Raw genomic sequence first — 20,574 nt, forward strand, 5'->3', positions numbered from 1 at the left:
GATTAATCGATTATGAAAATAATCGTTAGTGGCAGCCCTAATTCTGATAACAAGCTAACAAATTGAACTAGTTCCTCTTAAGATAACTGGCTAGCAGAGCTTCTGACTGACAGTTTATGTGCAGCTGCAAATCAACTATCCTGAATAACAAGGTTATAAAAGCTCATAAATGAAAATTCACTTTGATGTGTGGGGGAACTTTTCCAGGCCCTCTTTAGCAGGGTGGGACTGGGAGGAGAGTGCTGTAGCCTTTTAGCTGGATCTAACCGGAGCCTGGGGCTAACGTCACCACCCGGTGGAACACTAGCGACATGACGGTAGGTGGGTTGGTTCAACGGCACGTGTCGGAGTCAGCGCGGTTACTATCAGCTGCTTAACGACACCGAGCGGACTCACGTTCACGTTTGAAAGCAGCGCTGATTCCAGAAACCTCAGCACAAAGTGCGTTCGTTAATCTGAGCCAGCATGACAAACAAGGGAAGCGAGCGGCAGCGGAAAGCAGGAAGCGGAGATAGTGGAATTTTGGGGTAAGGGTCTACGTAGGGGGCGGGCGTATTACGTGAACGGACCCATCTGATTGGCCGCATATCAGAGGGGCTACATTTGATTGGTCAAATAATACTTCCGCGTAAAAAACAGAGCTGGTTTACAAAAAGTTGATGTATGACACGGATGGAAATGTTTGAACCAAACATTTTTCGCCGTTTTTGACGTGTTTTGCGATAGGCCTATCGCACGTTCTGTTATCGCGATGACGATAATTTTTCGATATATTGTGCAGCCCTATTTGAAAGCGTGCATCCCTAGTAATAATTCTGACAGTTGAAGTAACTTATAACAAAAGAAAACTTGCCTTTGTAAATCAAACTGAATAGGAATAAAGAACAGTAAATACTACACTGTTAGGTAAGAGATAAAGGTGGTGTGGCAGCGTGTGCTGACAGATTGGGAAAATTCCTAAACTTTGCATTTCGGATGCATTTAGGCGGTGTTGTTTCAGCTAACCTTTTTGCCATAACTGACCATTTTTAGCTTTTCCTTTGAGGTCACTCAACAATTACTTTGTTTTTTGTTTTGAATGAAGAGTAAACAAACAAGTGCATTATCTGAACCGATGTGTTGAGTAGGGCTGCAACAAACGATTATTTGGATAATCGATGAATCGGATGGGGTCTCGACACGATTAATCGATTAATCGGATTACATGGGGAAATTTTTAAAAACTGCTAGGGAAACGTTATTTCTCTCCTTCCTTCACTTTATTTAACACAACATTATTAGAAAACAGTTCAATAGCAGAAAAACAACATGCCATCACCTAAATTGCCTTATAAGGTGTATAGACAGAGACCCTAAGCTACATCTATCTGTGACCTAAAATGCTTGGTCCAAGTTAAACAGCTTTAGGGCAATTCTCATCTGTTTTGTTTGATCTCATCTGTTGACATTTATTATAACTGGGGATGTCAAACAACTAATTTTTAAATGTAATTAAACATAGGCTGTGAATTAATCAAAATTGATCACTATTTCCAAAAATGACTGAAAAAATACCAAATAAAACAAAAGTAAATGAATGCCATCCTCCTTGTTATGATGCCCTGGGCAACTGCCATAAAGTCACCTCAAGAAATGCTGCTGATCATTCCAATTATCCCAAATAGACTCACATTAGGCCACATGAAAGCAACTGAACCCAAAAATATATTAACCAGTATATAACTGCACTCTCACACACCATGCCTGCAGCAACAGTTAGGACTCCTCCCTCCCTTTTAAAAGTGTTTTTGCTTCCGAGGACATTGTGGTTGTAAAAGCACATGCTAGTAGTCTGGCCCCGGTGTGATCAACCAGTTTCTGCGGGAATGTGACGGCGGAACCAGGGCCAGATTAACACTTTGTTGTACCTTGGGCAACAATATTCAAGGGCTCCATCATCACGACCCAAGGATCACCATAATGTGGTCACATACAGAATATTTTACTGTAATATGCGGTAAATATACTCAATACTTGAATGCCTGACAACACGTAACCCGCCCAGAGTAACCTTTGACCCACTTCGTGTGGACTGACCAATGAGGAGAGGGTCTTAACTTGAGGCCCTCTCTTCATTGGTCAGTCTGCATGAGACTGACTCTCAACTGACGTTCAGTCATAGGCAGCGAAGCGTCTCTGTGCAGCGCAAAAGCCCAGGTGGACAGTTTGTTTAATAGGGTGACCATATTTCCATTTCCAAACAAGAGGACAGGGGATCTGTGCCTATGACGTCACACTATGGCAACGCCACACAAACCATGTTGGGACCCATTTTTTGTAAGAACTAAATTAATATCAGATTCTGCCAATAAAAGGGCTCTAAAACAATTCATATGTAAATATTTTGCATATTTAATGCAAAATCTCATTTTTCTGCTTTAGTGCTGCAACAAGGTTTTATTAATAATAAATTATTATAGCTTTTGTTTTACTACAGCATCGGTAAGCTTCCTGTGCACAGATCATTAAGGATGCTTGTTTCAGCTGTGAGATTAGACGATAGGATCAATGAAAAAATGAGTTGTCCCACACTCCATGGAAACTTTCAGAGAATCCACAAATAGTGGCTTTCAAATAGTTTTGTTACTTTTTGCAAGTTTAGAAAAGAAGCAGATGAGACAGCATGTCTGATAATTTAGTTTTTCATCTGATAAAATTAGAACATGTCAGTAATGTCTGAGGGGCTTTTATAAACACCGTATAACGAACACTACTGGAGAGGGTATGAACTACACAGAGGCTTCTGGGGAGCTAGTTATGGGGGGGGGGGGCTTGGCCCCCAAAATGTCTTGAAACGGCCCTGGGTGTGTGACTGAGTTTTGAACGTGATCTGAATTGTATCAGATGTATAAATATGACATGTGTATAATTTATTGTTTTTTACTGGTAAAAATGTGTAGTGGAGATAAATCTACCTACATTTTACTTTTCAACACTGTTTTGTTTTCTTGTTTTTATTTAACTATTTTCCTGTACTCTGTCTCTCATCTTCCTGCATCTCCTCTTAATTCTCCAGAAAATCTGTTGCCTGGATTCTTACCTTTTCACCTCCTCAGTTACTTTTGAGCAGATCAAAGGGATCTCCTGACCGCAAAGCGCAGAGCACGTTTTCGATGCTGTGTGAGGTGACATCACCACAGCACAGGTGATGAGCTCCGCAGTAGCGCGCTTCAGGCACAAATAAGACAGAAAATAGAGAACATGTGCAGACATGAACGATCGTGTGCCAATTATAGTTTTTTGGTTGCGCCACTTTGAGAATGGACCGTGCGCTGGAAGCAGCTGCCTGGATCGCTGCGCAACAATGCGCTGTGCCGCTCTCTGCTCAAAAGAGTCCAAAAATGATATAATATAGAAAACTTTTTTCCGGCTCCCCTGATGTGTAGGATATACAGCTCCCCCATAATTCGATCCCTGCTCCTGGATGAAAAGCCGGACATTTTCATCAATACAAGAACCCGCAGTCCGGACGCCCGGACAGAGTGAAAAGTGGACAAGTCCGGGGAAAACGGAATGTACGGTAACCATAGTCCTCATAAAGCGGTAAATTATAGATACAGTATTGTGCTCGTGCCCTGGGCCCTTTAGAGTTCGTGGGCCCTGGGCAATTGCCCAGTTAATCCGGCCTTGGGCGGAACCGGTTCGCAGCAGTGCGAACCTCGCGCTGATCTGCCGGCTCTCCCTCGCGCTGATCTGACTTGCTCTGCGCGCAACGGCGGGCGGGAAGAGGGGGGGGGGCCGCTTTTGGAAAAGTTGTGCGACACAACGAATCGATGACGCAATTCGTTGCCAACGCTTTTAGTAATCGATTTTCATCGAATTTATCGATTCGTTTTTGCAGCCCTAGTGTTGAGCCTTAAGAGGTACAGCGTGGTGCAGCTGATCCAATAAAATGAGCATGTGGATGTCTGCTGTGGCACGCACATACACACACACACACACACTTACAATTTGTATCTGACACTTCAGATCCGACCCAAATTACTTCAACTATAACAGGTGGAATTTCAGTTAAAATCTGGAAAGAATAATAATGACAACAGAGGGGAAATATAATAGGCAAAAGATTCAGATGGGCAACAAACAGGAGTTTATGAAAGCGTGCCCTAGAGAGCAGAGCTGATGTGAGGAGGGACTGCAAGCCTAGGAATGTGGCACCCTGTCAGGCCTCATAAGGATTTATCTCCCTGGAGCCTCATTACAGAAGGACCCTGGCAAAGGGGGCTCAAGCTTGCCTGCCCTCTTCTTTCACTCAACCTAGACCTCAGTAGTGAGCTTCCCAGCCACATTAAAACAGACATAAACCACCCGTTGTCCAGATGTCCAGTCGGGCTATAATTTGCGATCTGAAAAGCTCTTGAATTTTGTTACACCGCACATGAGAACAGAATTAGGGAAGAAATCGTTTACTTATCAAGCTCCAAGTTCCTGGTCAGAGGCCCAGGTATTTTTAAACATGAACTCGGTGACTCACATTTCTTGAAAATTATTCGTGATCGCGTAAACACTCAGACAGAAAGCTGCTTGTGTTTTACTACTGTGAGTAATTACTGATAACTTTCGTGGGCTAAAATTAATATAGATACCTTGATGATTGTGTATTTAAGTATCTTTGTTTTTGTGTCACTGTTAATGTCGTTGTCGTAGATTTTTGTAAGGGCTTCCCCTTGTTTTAATATGTAGTTGAATTTTTAGATCTGTACTGTATGTTTCAGTATGCATATGCAGCATTCACATTGCACCTCTTGGCCAGGTCACCTTTGCAAAAAAGGTTCTAATCTCAATGGGTCTTACCAGGTTAAATAAAGGTGGTGAATGAATGAATGATTTTAAAAACAGCAGTTTTAATCTAAAAGCTAAGAAGGTCATGTTCCTGTTGTACAACAAACCAAACATGTCACCAAGATTTTACAGAGATAATACATCAAGTTATTATTTTACTAAATGTTATCGTGGTTTTCCTACCAGCATCCATGCAGTTTTATCAGAGGCAAAGCTTTTGCTGTGTTCTTGGTAAATCTCTGACCTTCAGCATTTATCAGTAGCTGCAGACTGCTTCACTCCCAAACTTGACCTTATTCCATATCAGACCAGATTAAAGAGTGAAAAATTAAACTATGGAAGCTTCAGTAATGGTTTCAGAGATTATAAGAGTTGTTCAGCCGATATTTGTACAATATTGTTTAAAGGAGTGAAACCCTGAAAAAACATATTTAAATTTAAATTATAATCGGTCATTGAGTTTTTCAGGCAGGCTGAACATAAAAATTGTCTCCTACTAGGGTTGTCACGGTAACCGATGTAGCGGTAAACCCCGGTAAAAAAAGTTGACAATAATAATAACCGTCTTGTTTTTTAAAAAATATATTATCTCGGTGGATTACCTTGGCTGCGGTGTAGGCGTGGTGACCCTTACCAGCCACCGTATCATCTGCTGAAGTTGCCGGCGGCACACGCGCACTTTGTTGTTTACAGCCAAAACTTTCTTGAAGCTAAAGCTGAAATAATGGTCAAAGGAGGAGACGGCAACACTCAGGACATTTATTATCCCTCAAAGAAGACAAAGTGGGAAGTACGGGCATTTTTTGGATATTTGAAGAATGCCGAGGGACAGTTGATAGAAGATGGCTATCCTCTTTGCAGCACGTGCAGAAAAAGTGTCTGTGAAAGGCAGCAACGCTTCAAATCTCATGACACATCTGCGTGACCATCTCCCACAACTCTACAGTCAACGCAAGGCAAGCTAACGTTAGCATTTTAGCTCAAATGCGTGATCCGAGGATTTGGGTTGAGGGAGAATGCAACGAGTCACTATATAAAGCAGCCGCAGCACCGCTACCTGCATATAAACCGTGTCGCGGACACCCCATGTTGAAATGACGCTATGCATTACGGGGCTCCCAGGGGCAGATAAGAGTTGGTCTCTCTCCGAGAATAATTATGAATTTAACAATGATTACTGCCTGATGACATTTTCCCACATCTGCAAAGCTCACAGGAAGGACACAAACCGAGGACAATATTTTCCTGATATTGGGTTTATTACTCAAGTAAGGGTAAAAAAAGTATCTGATTAGAAGGCTACTTGAGTACTGAGTATCATCTGATCTAATATTTTTAAAATGATGACATCAAACAGACAAAAAATAAGACGATATGGGCAAATATTGGAATTTTAAAGACTAAAGAGGAAAAATGTAAACAAATAAACAACATAATTACAAAATAACACATTTTAGGCAAAAGTTAAGACACAAACCGAGTATAATATTTTCCTGATATACAGGGTTTATTTAGAAAATGTAACATGTTTAAAAATATACCGCGATAATACCAAAAACCGTGATAATTTTGGTCACAATAACCGTGAGGTTAAATTTTCTCACAGTGACAACCCTATCTCCTACACCTATCTCATGGATTAGCTTCTGAAAGAAAATAAACTGTAAAAAGCCTGACAGATCTACATCACACTGTCACTTAAAGGTGCAGTATGTAAGACTATAGTGAGAATATTACAGTGAGAAAATCCCGAAAGAGCCTAATGTTTCACTCATTTTGGAAGGAAGGTTATATTAAAACATATTTCATATTCAGCTGGCTGTGGGGATTGTCAGTTTTTCTCCTTTCAAAAAAAAGGAAGGAGCAACGTAACTACTGTTTACCATCAGTGAGTGTGGGGTTGCCGTGTCTCCTGCGAGCTAATACTGCAGTGCAGACAATTTTAATTTGACGAAGCTCCAGATTTGTTTAAAGTGGCACCACATTTCACCACAGTATGTCATTTTTACTTTATTTCTACATTTACTTCATTTCTACATAACGCACCTTTATCATTCATGAACTCCCCACAAACAACATGGTGGGGATTTTTCTTTCGGTGGTAGAATCTTGTTACCCACAACCATTAAGTTTTTTTCTGAACTCCACTTGATCGAGAGCGTGCTACGCGTTAGCTTAGCATTAGCTAATAGTGTGCCAGTAAAATGTGTTCAGACTGTGGTGTGCACATTTAACAAAGCTTGTAATCAGTAAAGAATGAATCAAGGAATTGAATTAATCAAATCATTCGATGATTTGTTTCAGCCCTAATCCCAAGCTTGCGGTCTCCACCACTTTTGAAGGATAGTTAAAAATTTAAGCATGTCTCCGTCTTCCTCTGAGAGCCTGCTGGAGAGCCCTTACACAGATGCATAATGATGTTAGGGCTGCCATGATTAGTCGACTCGTCATGACAATGTCGACAAATAAAATAGTAGATTAATTTAATAGTCGACACGTTGTTTATTTTATAAACATCTCGCCTGCTGTGGCACATTCGACAGTTGCTTACTGCCTCTCTGCTCAGCCCTGTGGCTCAGCCGCCGCTTTAGCGCCAAAGCGCAGGAGCAGTAGTGGTGGCCATCCAAATTAACCTTTGTCACCAGAGAAAGAAAACATGGCAAGTCTGCAACAAAGTTCGAAAGTTAGGGAGCATTATACAAAGAAAAAATGACAAAGAGTCGCTGCGATAAGTTTAACTCTTGTTAGCTGGTAACATCAACAGAAAGCTACTTGTATTCACAGCTGTAGCAACACCAGTAGTGGTGGCGATTTTATTACCTTTAGAACACGTTTATATGTCATGTATTTTTGCTCTAATTTCAAACACTAATGATTTATTTCATCCCGCTACGTTACAGTGTTAAAGTGCTCCTCTTCAATGGACGAGTTTGCTACGTGCACACCTCAGCAAGCTAACGTCCTGACCGAGGCCATTGTGAGCATGTTGGTTGTGAGACTCCTGTCCATGGTCGGTGAGCAAGGTTTCAAAGAGATGATCAAGCAGCTCAACCCAGGATACCATGACAACTATCTACCAGGTCGATCCCATTTCACTACCAAGATGGAAAAGAAATATGAAACAACCTTTAAGCTGTGTGTGTGTGTTTCTGTTTTATTTTAAAGCATAAAAAATTTGAATTCTTATTTATTTTTAGACCCTAAAAGGTCTTGCCTACACTACCTCTGAGCTACTGCTCTTGCACAACCTCTCGGTCTCTCAGATCAGCTGACCAGTTGTTGTTAGAGGTGTCCAGGATGAATGGAAAGCTCTGGAGGGAGGGATCAGGATTTAGTGGTTCTGGCAAAACTGAGGAACGCACTCCAGTTACAGATCAGAAAGTCTGACTCACCAGATAGTTTTGTTTTTAAAGAGCTACAGATGAACAACCCATTTCACTGTAAAAAGTACAAACAGCCAATAGGTCCATCATAACAAGCTGGATGATGCCACAAACCCATCTCACTCAATATTACTTGACACAGATTTCAATTGTTCAGTCGTGCATGAAAAACTCACAAAACACAATGAAAGAAAAAAGAGGAAATCCAAGCAGGAGAGCCAGTAAATTTAGCAAGGCGGTCTGTTTAAATTACAAACAGCAGGAAGTAGTTTCAACTACTGTGGTGATCTCTAACTCAAAATTAAAAACAGGCAGCTTCGAGACACGTTTAGAGAACACTCAACACCCTAGGGCCTAGACCAAGTGAACGTTACCCAAGCTCAACTTTCACAAAGGAAATCTGTTGTCACCAGCAACTGAAGTGTGTGAGGAGAGTTAACTCTGACAGCCAGAATCCAGCATGGTAAAGGATGCAGTCACCGCTTTTAACCACAACCCACCCAACCTCTCCCCCAGAGTCTCACAGTACACCACTTCCACAATAACATCAACATTGGGAAAACACAATGAAAAATTCCATCTCTGCTCTTGCACATCAATGGCGAAGTTTCTTTTCACACAACAAAATGAAATAAATGTGTTAAATATCTTGTTTTGCTGAATTCCGATATACAATATATATCTTAATATTTTTCCTCCTGTAAAATATTTAAAAGTTAACTCACTTCAAACTATCTTGAGAAAAAAAAAATATATATATATATATATATATATATATATATATATATATATATATATATATTAGGGATGAGCGAGTACACCACTATTTGTATCCGTATCTGAACTCGGAGTGGGCGTGGCCTAACCCAGAAATGGGTGTAGTTTAACCAATATGTTATTTTAAGTCTGATCAGAAGTTGCTATGTGTATTGTTTATTTGAAAACTATTTACAGAGCAGCCTCAGAGTTGAGATTAAATGTTTTTGATCACAATAGTAAAGGAACTATTACAGAACACGTTTTTCAATAAAATCAGAACATTAATATTTAAGTGCATGAATTAAGAGAGAGAGAGAGAGAGAGAGAGAGAGAGAGAAGAAAGAAAGAGAGAAGAGAGAGGAGAGAGAGAGAGAGAGAGAGAGAGAGAGAGAAGAAAAGATCTTTTCTATAGCGCCTCTCAAGATAAAAATCACGGGGCGCTTCACAAAAACCAAACATGTAAAATAGAAAAAAAGAATTTAGAAAATGATTAAAATATATTTAAAATGAGCAAAAAATAAGACAATTGTGATTAAAAAATGTAAAGAAAGAGAAAGAGAGTGAATAGGAAAGAGGGAGTGGATCCTGAGGGAGGAGAGAGAGAGAGAAAAAAAAAACAACCGGAGCGGAGATAGTGACTGACGCATCACAAGCCGTTTTCAGCTCTGTCTTGTCAAATGCACCACGTACGTTACGAAAAATTTAACTTTAAATATCTTTAAAGTAACTTTAAAAAGAGGCGAACTGAAGAAAACCTAGGGAGTACTGAAGAAACATGAGCAACAGTGTAGCAAGCACAGAGAGATCCGTTACTGTGTGTGTGTGTGTGTGTGTGTGTGTGTGTGTGTGTGTGTGTGTGTGCGTGCGTGCGTGCGTGCGTGCGTGCGTGCGTGCGTGCGTGCGTGCATTAGGGATGCACCGATCAGGTTTTTTGCTGCCGATCACCGATACCGATATCAAAGAATGCTGATCACCGATACCGATCACCGATACCGATCACGTGGATTGGCCAGAAATTTCTACAACATTATAATGAGTGCTACAAACTACATAATCTGGGAATAAAGGAAATGTAACCTAATCTAAAATGGTCTGTATTAGGATTGTCATGGTGTGAAAATTTAACCTCACGGTTATTGTGACCAAAATTATCACGGTTTTCGGTATTATCGCGGTATTTTTTTTTAAACGTGCTACATTTTCACACAATTAAATAGAGCTGAGGAAAATAATCAAATAATCGATGCATCGGGATGCGGACATAAACGATTCTGCATCGTAGAAGAGTACGCCATAATCGATTATAGTGGAATGTAGTTTTGTTTTTTTAACGGCAGTACCAACGCTGCATCCAAATCTGTCAAAGTGAGCGTCCTCCACATTTACCTCCGCCTTAATGTGGTACTGCAGGGCTGAGCCTAGAGTTGTAACCTGAGACTGAACCGGAACCGAATCAGCCCGACCGGTTCTGTTGGATTTGGGCCGTGAATTAAGTTAATTGAGCGGGTTGTCGTGCGGCGCGCTCCGCTCGCTCGATCAGCGACCGAGAGAGAGAGAGAGAGAGAGAGACTGTCTGCTCACACAAAAGAGACGATCGGAGGACGCTCCTCCAAACCGATGCTCCAAACACGCGTTATTTTCCTAATTTAATTATTATTTCTCCTGGAAGCGCTCAGTCAGACTGCTTGTTGTAATGTATGGAGATCCGGTCTTGGGGAGGGGGCGGGGTCAGTGACGGCGGCTGCAGCGTGATCGTCTGTCTCTTTTATTTAGGGACACGGAGAAATTAAAAGGAGAGAGAAATAGAAGATAGAAGTTCTTGTTCCACTTTATTCTTTTGTAGGGCTGCAACAACGAATCGATAAATTCGATGAAAATCGATTACTAAAAGCGTTGGCAACGAATTGCGTCATCGATTCGTTGTGTCGCACAACTCTTCCAAAAGCGCCCCCCCCCCCCCCTTCCCGAATCCCGTCCGCCGTTGCGCGCAGACCAGAGCAAGTCAGATCAGCACGAGGGAGAGCCGCAGATCAGCGCGAGGGAGAGCCGCAGATCAGCGCGAGGGAGAGCCGCAGATCAGCGCGAGTGAGAGCCGGCAGATCAGCGCGAGGGAGAGCCGCAGATCAGCGCGAGGGAGAGCCGCAGATCAGCGCGAGGGAGAGCCGCAGATCAGCGCGAGGGAAAGCCGGCAGATCAGCGCGAGGGAGAGCCGCAGATCAGCGCAAGGGAGAGCCGCAGATCAGCGCGAGGTAGAGCCGGCAGATCAGCGCGAGGGAGAGCCGCAGATCAGCGCGAGGGAGAGCCGGCAGATCAGCGCGAGGGAGAGCCGGTAGCGGCAGATCAGCTCGAGGGAGAGCCGGCAGACTTGCGCTGCTGCGAACCGGTTCCGCATTGTTGCACAGCGATCCAGGCAGCTGCTTCCAGCGCACGGTCCATTCTCAAAGTGGCGCAACCAAAAAACTATAATTAGCACACGATCGTTCATGTCCGCACATATTCTCTATTTTCTGTCTTATTTGTGCCTGAAGCTCGCTACTGCGGAGCTCATCACCTGTGCTGTGGTGATGTCACCTCACGCAGCATCGAAAACGCGCTCTGCGCTTTTCGGTCAGGAGATCCCTTTGACCTGCTCAAAAGTAACTGATGAGGTGAAAAGGTAAGAATCCAGGCAACAGATTTTCTGGAGAATTAAGAGGAGATGCAGGAAGATGAGAGACAGACAGGACAGGAAAATAGTTCAATAAAAACAAGAAAACAAAACAAAGTGTTGAAAAGTCAAATGTAGGTAGATTTATCTCCACTACACGTTTTTACCAGTAAAAAACAATAAGTTATACACATGTCATATTTATACATCTGATACAATTCAGATCACCTTCAAAACTCAGTCACACACCCAGGGCCGTTTTGGGGGCCAAGGCAAAATGCCCCCCCCCCCCAATAACTGGGCTCCCCAGAAGCCTCTGTGTAATTCATGCCCTCTCCAGTAGTGTTAGTTATATGGTGTTTATAAAAGCCCCTCAGACATTACTGACATGTTCTAATATTATCAGATGAAAAACTAAATTATCAGACATGCTGTCTCATCTGCTTCTTTTATAAACTTGCAAAAAGTAACAAAACCATTTGAAAGCCACTATTTGTGGATTCTCTGAAAGTTTCCATGGAGTGTGTGACTAGTTATTTTTTCATTGATCCTATCGTCTAATCTCACAGCTGAAACAAGCATCCTTAATAATCTGTGCACAGGAAGCTTACCGATGCTGTAGTAAAACAAAAGGTATAATAATTTATTATTAATAAAACCTTGTTGCAGCACTAAAGCAGAAAAATTTGATTTTGCATTAAAAAAAATAAAAAGCAATTATCTCACATCTTCTATTTATCGATGAAAACAAATCAATATAAAATAATCGTGATGCATCGGGATATCGAATCGAATTGAATCGTTGACCCAATAATCGTAATCGAATCGAATCGGGAGACAAGTGAAGATTCACACCTCTACAATTAAACAAAACCTGTATGTCAGGAAAATATTGTCCTCAGTTTGTGTCTAAATTTTGCCTAAAATGTGTTATTTTGTAATTATGTTGTTTATTTGTTTACATTTTTCCACTTTAGTCTTTAAAATACCAATATTTGCCCATAACTTCGTATTTTATGTCTGTTTGATGTCATCATTTAAAAATATTAGATCAGATGATACTCAGTACTCAAGTAGCCTTCTAATCAGATACTTTTTTTTTAACCCTTACTTGAGCAATCCGTATTTCAGGAAAATATTGTCCTCGGTTTGTGTCCTTCCAGTGAGCTTTGCAGGTTTGGGAAAATGTCATCAGGCAGTAATCATTGTTAAATTCATAATTATTCCCGGAGAGAGACCAACTCTTATCTGCCCCTGGGAGCCCCGTAATGCATAGCGTCATTTCAACATGGCGGTGTCCGCGACACGGTTTATATGCAGGTAGCGGCGCTGCGGCTGCTTTATATAGCGACTCGTTGCATTCTCCCTCAACCCAAATCCTCGGATCACGCATTTTAACTCAAACACTAACGTTAGCTTGCCTTGCGTTGACTGTAGAGTTGTGGGTGATGGTCACGCAGATGTGTCATGGGATTTGAAGCGTTGCTGCCTTTCACAGACACTTTTTCTGCTCGTGCTGCAAACAGGATAGCCGCCCGTCTTCTATCAACTCCCTCGGCATTCTTCAAATATCTAAAATATGCCCGTACTTCCGACTTTGTCTTCTTTGAGGGATAATAAATGTCCTCCTGAGTGTTGCCGTCTCCTCCTTTGACCATTATTTCAGCTTTAGCTTCAAGAAAGTTTTGTTGTAAACAAAGCGTGTATGTGCCGCCGGCAACTTCTGCAGATGATACGGTGGCTGGTAAGGGTCACCGCGCCTACACCGCAGCCACGGTAAACCCACCAAGATAATATAGTTTTTTTTAAAACAAGACGGTTATTATTGTTTTTACCGGGGTTTAGCGCTACACTGGTTACCGTGACAACCCTACCTGATCGGTTTGCTTTGATCTATTTTGAAAATTCCGATCAAAACCGATAGGGGCGCTATCGGCCGATTACGATCAAATGCCGATCCATCGGTGCATCCCTAGCGTGCATACGTGCTTGGATGGACCGGACGCGGACTGAGCTCCCGGTGCAGAGTTGTGTATGTTGGGAGGGGATCTCTATTTGACTGGCCAATCACAGAGGGTGAAGACAGTCAGTTACCCAATGAGGATTTTCCCTCAGCACGTTTACAGATATTTACGAGTTTTACTCGTTTCATGCTCGTACTCGTCAAAAATGCTTTATCCGTACTGGATACTCGTCTGAAACGAGTATCCGGCTCATCCCTAATATATATATATATATATATATATATATATATATATATATATATATATATATATATATATACATATATATATAAATGAGTAGATTAAATGCATAAAAATGTATTGATTCTTGTCAAACTTTAACCTTAGTACCTATTCTCTGGTACAACAGTCTGTTAACACACACACACAGTTGAGAGCTAGAAGTGTATCAAATGTCCCACAGGCACTTTTAAATTATATATTTATAACTAATGTAAATTTATTTACATTTCATCTACAGGTGGGCCATATCGAATATTTCTTGCCCAGAGGAAAAAAATCTATTATGTTAAACTAAATGTATGATGATGTAATTGCATCTACTGAAGATCACATGGGTCATGCACCATGGAGTTATTAGTTATTAGGGCAAACATGGCTGGAACCTAACAGTATTGACTTATAACAGCAATTATACTGTAATGACTCAGAGTCTCTGGATGCTCTTTTGGGAGTATTATTTTCGGGCTACTGTTGCCGTAACCCACGCCTGACAAACGCTTAACTTTTTCAACAAAATTGCTCGTAACGGAGTATTTAATAGCATAGCAAACCACAGCGGAACAACATTTCTCAGCTGTTGAGCTTGCCTTCAAAATAAAACATTAACCCTATAGTTTACTATTCAAACCCTTGTTTGAGGTAATTTGGCCACTCCGGCTATCTGTAGATGTTTCCTGATTACATGGGGGAGGGATTAAACAGAAATCTGTTGGCCTTGAACAGCCCCAAATAATTAAAAACCATGCATGAGCACCTTAGAAGGGAGCATGTCATGGCGGAGAACGAAGAGTTGCCTCTGTAAGCTCTGTACCTCTTGTTAGCTTAACATCAACAGAGTGTTATTTGTATTCATAGGTGTAGCAACAACAGTAGCAATGGTGATTTTATTACCTTTAGAACATGTATGTATGTTATATTTGCTCTAATGTTACAAATGCTAATGATACATTTTATCCCGCTACGTTATGGTGTTAATAAACTAGGGATGTCCCGTTCCAATATCGATATCAGCCCAAAAACACTATCGGATTTTCTCGGACTGCAATCTCTGATATTAGCAGTACGTTCTGCTTTAAATTCCATTCCAACAATTCTATCCATCACCGCCCAGATCCAGCATGCAAAGTCCACGTGATCAGAACAGTGTGTGCTAGCAAAGTAGCAAGGAACAATATCGGCCATGTGGCTGTATTTTTTGGTAAAATCCAAAAAAGACAGTTTGGCTCAGTGCAACACTGTCGTGCACAAATTTATCGGCATCATATCAGAAGTGAAAAAAGTTGTATTGGGACATCTCTATAAAAAACACTCCTCTTCAATGGACGATAAATGATGATAAATGACCCGCACTTGTGTAGCACCTCTCAGAGTAAGGACTCCAAAGCACTTTACACTACAATGTATCATTCATTCATTCACACACACATTCACACACTGATGATGATGAGTTACGATGTAGTCACAGCTGCCCTGGGGCACACTGACAGAGGCGAGGCTGCCGAGCACAGCCGCCACCTGCCCCTCCGATCATCACCAGCACGAGTTTTTCAAAACCAAAACTGACTATTTTAGTTGGATACATTTATTAGCACAAATCATTTTTGTGTGCAATTTACTTTTGGTTTTATGTAGGGATTCACGCTTACCAATATTTCTTTAACCGGTTATTGACGCCCCTTAACAGTTAATAGCTGGTTAACCGGTAACCAACCAACCAAAACTCAGTTCAGTTTGCTGCGCCATGGTCTGCCAGGCTCAGCGCTTTGATGTGAGGCTTATTGTGCTCCAAGAACAAAATAACTAAGAATAAACTGCTCCAACGTTGCCTTGTTGTTGACCGCTTTGTGTTTGAGCACACTTTTTTGGTCATTGACAAGCTCATTTCTTCTTCTGCCGTCCATCATGATGGAGACAAATAACTCTGAATCAATTTAAAATGTTAATAATCTAATTTGTAAAGAGTAACACGATGTAGAGGAACTTAAAGCAGACAACAAAAGTACACTAAAGCATGGAAATGCAGCCGGTTTTACAAGTTTCACTCGTGTGCAATAAGCATGGAGCATGAGTCATTCCTGAAATAACTGTGCATCATACTAGTGAACACAGAGACAGAGACTCTCCTCTCTGCTGTTTTATTTTGGTAAATAAAGTCATATTAATGCATAAACATATAAATATATATTATGGACTCGGGGGCGTGCATGAGCATGCACAGTGAGTAGACGTGTCTTCCACAGCTCCTGCTGAATACTACTAAAATGACTTATTTTGGACCCCCTAACCGGTCAGAGACTGGTGGGTTAATGTGTAAGGGACTTTACCAGCTCATGAGTAGATGAATGTCTCCCAAACGACAGTCGGTGAAAGCTGCAACGTGAGGCGACTCCAATAACTCCTCGGCTAGCATAGAAACAGATGCTAATGCTAACAGCATGGAGACGCTAGCTGAGGCCGTTACTGCGGTGCAGGCCTCCATCGATTCGTTCCGTGAGGAAAACAGGGCGGCTATCGCTTGTCTTCATTCAATTCTGAGTGTGTATGGTCAACGAATTACCGACGTGGAGGAAGGACTGAACGAGGTTGACAAGAGGCTAAATACTATGGAGGTTTCCCAAACGTCACTAGCCAAGCAGAACGAGGCACTGAGGGAGAAGGTGATGTATTTGGAAAATTACACGAGACTGCAAAATATGAGTCTTGGGAATTCCAGAGAATGCGGAAGGGCCTCGACCGACAGAATTCATCGCCAAACTACTTACTGATGTGTTTGGTGAAGATATCTTTGAGAGGCCACTGTCGATAGATAGAGCCCACAGGAGCCTGGTCTCTAAACCAGCAGATGGCGACAACAGACCATGGCCCTTTATGGTCAAACTCCACCACTTTCAAACCAAAGAGCTGATCCTGCGCCTCGCCAGACAGAAGGGCCAACTCTTATTCAACGGATCCAGATTTCACATTTTTCCTGACTACAGCCCAGATGTCAACAAACCACGCTCTGCCTTCTCCGAGTCCAAAGAGAAGCTCCACTCGGCAAATATCAAGTTCGGCCTTTATTACCCTTCCACTCTGCAGTTTACGCACAAAGGGAAGCGCATGAGGTTTACCGATCCCGCGGAGGCGCTGACCTACATAAGCAATAATGTCTATGCTGCGGACGGAGGCCCCGCCTCGCACACTACAGAGGGTGGCGACTGAGGTAATGTTAATGAGGTGATCAATGACTCGGACAATTATTAGAAGGAGAGGGGGAGGGAAAGGAAGGGAGGAGAGAAAGAGAAGAGGGGGGAAAACGAGTTGTATTGTCGGTTCTGATCAGTATTATTAGTAGTGTTTAGTATTTTCTGACATTTATTCTCTGTAGCACTTTATTTGCTATTATTACTGCTACTAATCTTGTTTTTTTCTTTTTTTTCCTCCTCTTATTTTTTGTACTTGTTTACACTTTTTAAAAAAGTGAAAGAATATCACAACTTGTTCGAAGACCTGTTAGAGGGGTTCATTAACGGTTCATATACATAACTCTGCGGGTAGTATGCAAATGCAGGTTTGCAGTAGTTCAAAGTTTTTTTGGGGGGATAGCCTTTTAGAGGCCTGTTTAAGTGTTTTATGTTGTAACTATGTGGCTCTTGTTCTAGATTCTTTTTGTGCACTCATGGGATTCTGTTTTTTATATAATTTTAATAGGGGAGTAACATATATACTGGAGTCGACTGGCTCTAATGGCTCAGAGTAATTCTAATCTTATCCCAAGTAAAGATTACTTGAAAATTATAAGTTGGAATGTGAAGGGTTTAAATCAGGCTATCAAGAGAAAAAGGTTTTTTTCTCATTTTCAACATCTTAGGGCTGGTATTGCTTTTCTACAGGAAACCCACCTTCAAAAGCGAGACCAGACTAAAATTCACAGAGAATGGGTGGGGCAACTGTTTCATTCACAATTTAACAGCAAAGGTAAGGGAGTAGCAATACTCATTCACAACAATATTCCCTTTGTTGTATCAGATACCATCCTGGATCCAAATGGTAGATATGTAATTGTTGTGGGACAGCTGTTTCAACTTCGCTTAGTATTGGTCAATATCTATGGTCCAAATTTTGACGATGAGAATTTTTTAAAGAAACTGTTCAGCTGTATCCCCAGTCTGGATAGTCATCATTTGATTATGGCTGGAGATTACAACTTGGTGATAAATTCAGTGCTAGATCGCTCCTCTGAGTCTGTACATAGACCATCTAAATCGCTGCAAACGGTCCAGTCTTTTATAGACACACACAAACTTATAGACCCTTGGAGATTTAAAAATCCTATCAAAAGAGAATATTCATATTACTCTAATGTGCACAAGTCATTTTCCAGAATAGATTTTTTCTTGGTTGCTCCCTATTTGCTTAGTGACATTATAGAATGAAAATATGACACAATTATTATTTCGGACCATGCCCCGGTTAGTATTAAGATGACTCCTCCCACTCAGAGGAATAAATGGACCTGGCAGCTTGACACACTCTTGTTGGCAGATTCAGACTTTGTAAAGTTTATTAAAGAACAAATAGACTTCTTTCTACAGATAAATAGGACAGATGGGATCTCAGCCTCAACCCTATGGGAGACACTTAAAGCATATCTCAGGGGGCAGATTATTTCCCGCTCTGCTTATATTAGGAAAATGAATTACAAAAAGATTGAGGAATTATCCTTGGAAGTCGAGGCCCTGGATGGACTTATGTCTGGGTCTCCAACCCCTGATTTGATTAAGAAGAGAGTGAGCTTACAAACTGAAATCAATGTTTTAACCACCACCCAAGCGGAGAGACTTATCTTGAAATCCTAATGTAGATTCTATGAAGATGGAGATAAACCGTCCAAATTACTAGACAGTCAGCTCCGCCAGAAAGTGGCATCCCGTGTTATTTAGCAAATTACTATCCCTGATAGCTCTCTAACAGAACAACATCAGACTATCAATAATCGCTTCAAGGAATTCTACTCTGAATTATACTCCTCACATTCAACATCTGCCCACGATAAATTTGATGCTTTCTTTTCTAATCTGAATATTCCTACGATCGACACAGAATCTAAAGCGTTATTGGAACATAATCTGACGGTAGAAGAAATTCATAATGCAATAATGTCCCTATATATATATATATATATATATATATATAGCCATGCCCTGATGTGGGGGCTGGGTGGTGCATCAACATGGTCGGGACATAGAAGGGGGTGTGCGGCTAAATAAGTTTGGGAACCGCTGGTGTAGATTAGGGCTGCAACAACGAATCGATAAATTCGATGAAAATCGATTACTAAAAGCGTTGGCAACGAATTGCGTCATCGATTCGTTGTGTCGCACAACTCTTCCAAAAGCGCCCCCCCTTCCCGCCCGCCGTTGTGCGCAGACCAGAGCAAGTCAGATCAGCGCGAGGGAGAGCCGCAGATCAGCGCGAGGGAGAGCCGCAGATCAGCGCGAGGGAGAGCCGCAGATCAGCGCGAGGGAGAGCCGAAGATCAGCGCGAGGGAGAGCCGGTACCGGCAGATCAGCGCGAGGGAGAGCCGGCAGACTTGCGCTGCTGCGAACCGGTTCCGCATTGTTGCGCAGCGATCCAGGCAGCTGCTTCCAGCGCACGGTCCATTCTCAAAGTGGTGCAACCAAAAACCTATAATTAGCACACGATCGTTCATGTCCGCACATGTTCTCTATTTTCTGTCTTATTTGTGCCTGAAGCGCGCTACTGCGGAGCTCATCACCTGTGCTGTGGTGATGTCACCTCACTGACGCAGCATCGAAAACGCGCTCTGCGCTTTTTGGTCAGGAGATCCCTTTGACCTGCTCAAAAGTAACTGATGAGGTGAAAAGGTAAGAATCCAGGCAACAGATTTTCTGGAGAATTAAGAGGAGATGCAGGAAGATGAGAGACAGACAGGACAGGAAAATAGTTCAATAAAAACAAGAAAACAAAACAAAGTGTTGAAAAGTAAAATGTAGGTAGATTTATCTCCACTACACGTTTTTACCAGTAAAAAACAATAAGTTATACACATGTCATATGTATACATCTGATACAATTCAGATCACCTTCAAAACTCAGTCACACACCCAGGGCCGTTTCAAGACATTTTGGGGGCCAAGGCTAAATACCCCCCCCCCCACACACACACACACACACACCCAAATAACTGGGCTCCCCAGAAGCCTCTGTGTAATTCATGCCCTTTCCAGTAGTGTTAGTTATATGGTGTTTATAAAAGCCCCTCAGACATTACTGACATGTTCTAATTTTATCAGATGAAAAACTAAATTATCAGACATGCTGTCTCATCTGCTTCTTTTCTAAACTTGCAAAAAGTAACAAAACCATTTGAAAGCCACTATTTGTGGATTCTCTGAAAGTTTCCATGGAGTGTGTGACAACTTATTTTTTCATTGATCCTATCGTCTAATCTCACAGCTGAAACAAGCATCCTTAATAATCTGTGCACAGGAAGCTTACCGATGCTGTAGTAAAACAAAAGGTATAATAATTTATTATTAATAAAACCTTGTTGCAGCACTAAAGCAGAAAAATGAGATTTTGCATTAAATATGCAAAATATTTACATATGAATTGTTTTAGAGCCCTTTTATTGGCAGAATCTGATATTAATTTAGTTCTTACAAAAAATGGGTCCCAACATGGTTTGTGTGGCGTTGCCATAGTGTGACGTCAT

At 41.6% G+C, this 20,574-nt stretch overlaps 1 protein-coding gene across 4 annotated transcripts in view; it reads right to left on the reverse strand.

Annotated features, from left to right (window-relative positions):
- Nucleotides 1-20,574, reverse strand: part of ncor2 (nuclear receptor corepressor 2) — a 110,794-nt gene that overhangs the window by 78,626 nt on the left and 11,594 nt on the right. The window lies entirely within an intron of this gene.

This window comes from Nothobranchius furzeri, chromosome 17 (genome assembly GCF_043380555.1).
Source record: "Nothobranchius furzeri strain GRZ-AD chromosome 17, NfurGRZ-RIMD1, whole genome shotgun sequence".
NCBI lineage: Eukaryota > Metazoa > Chordata > Actinopteri > Cyprinodontiformes > Nothobranchiidae > Nothobranchius > Nothobranchius furzeri.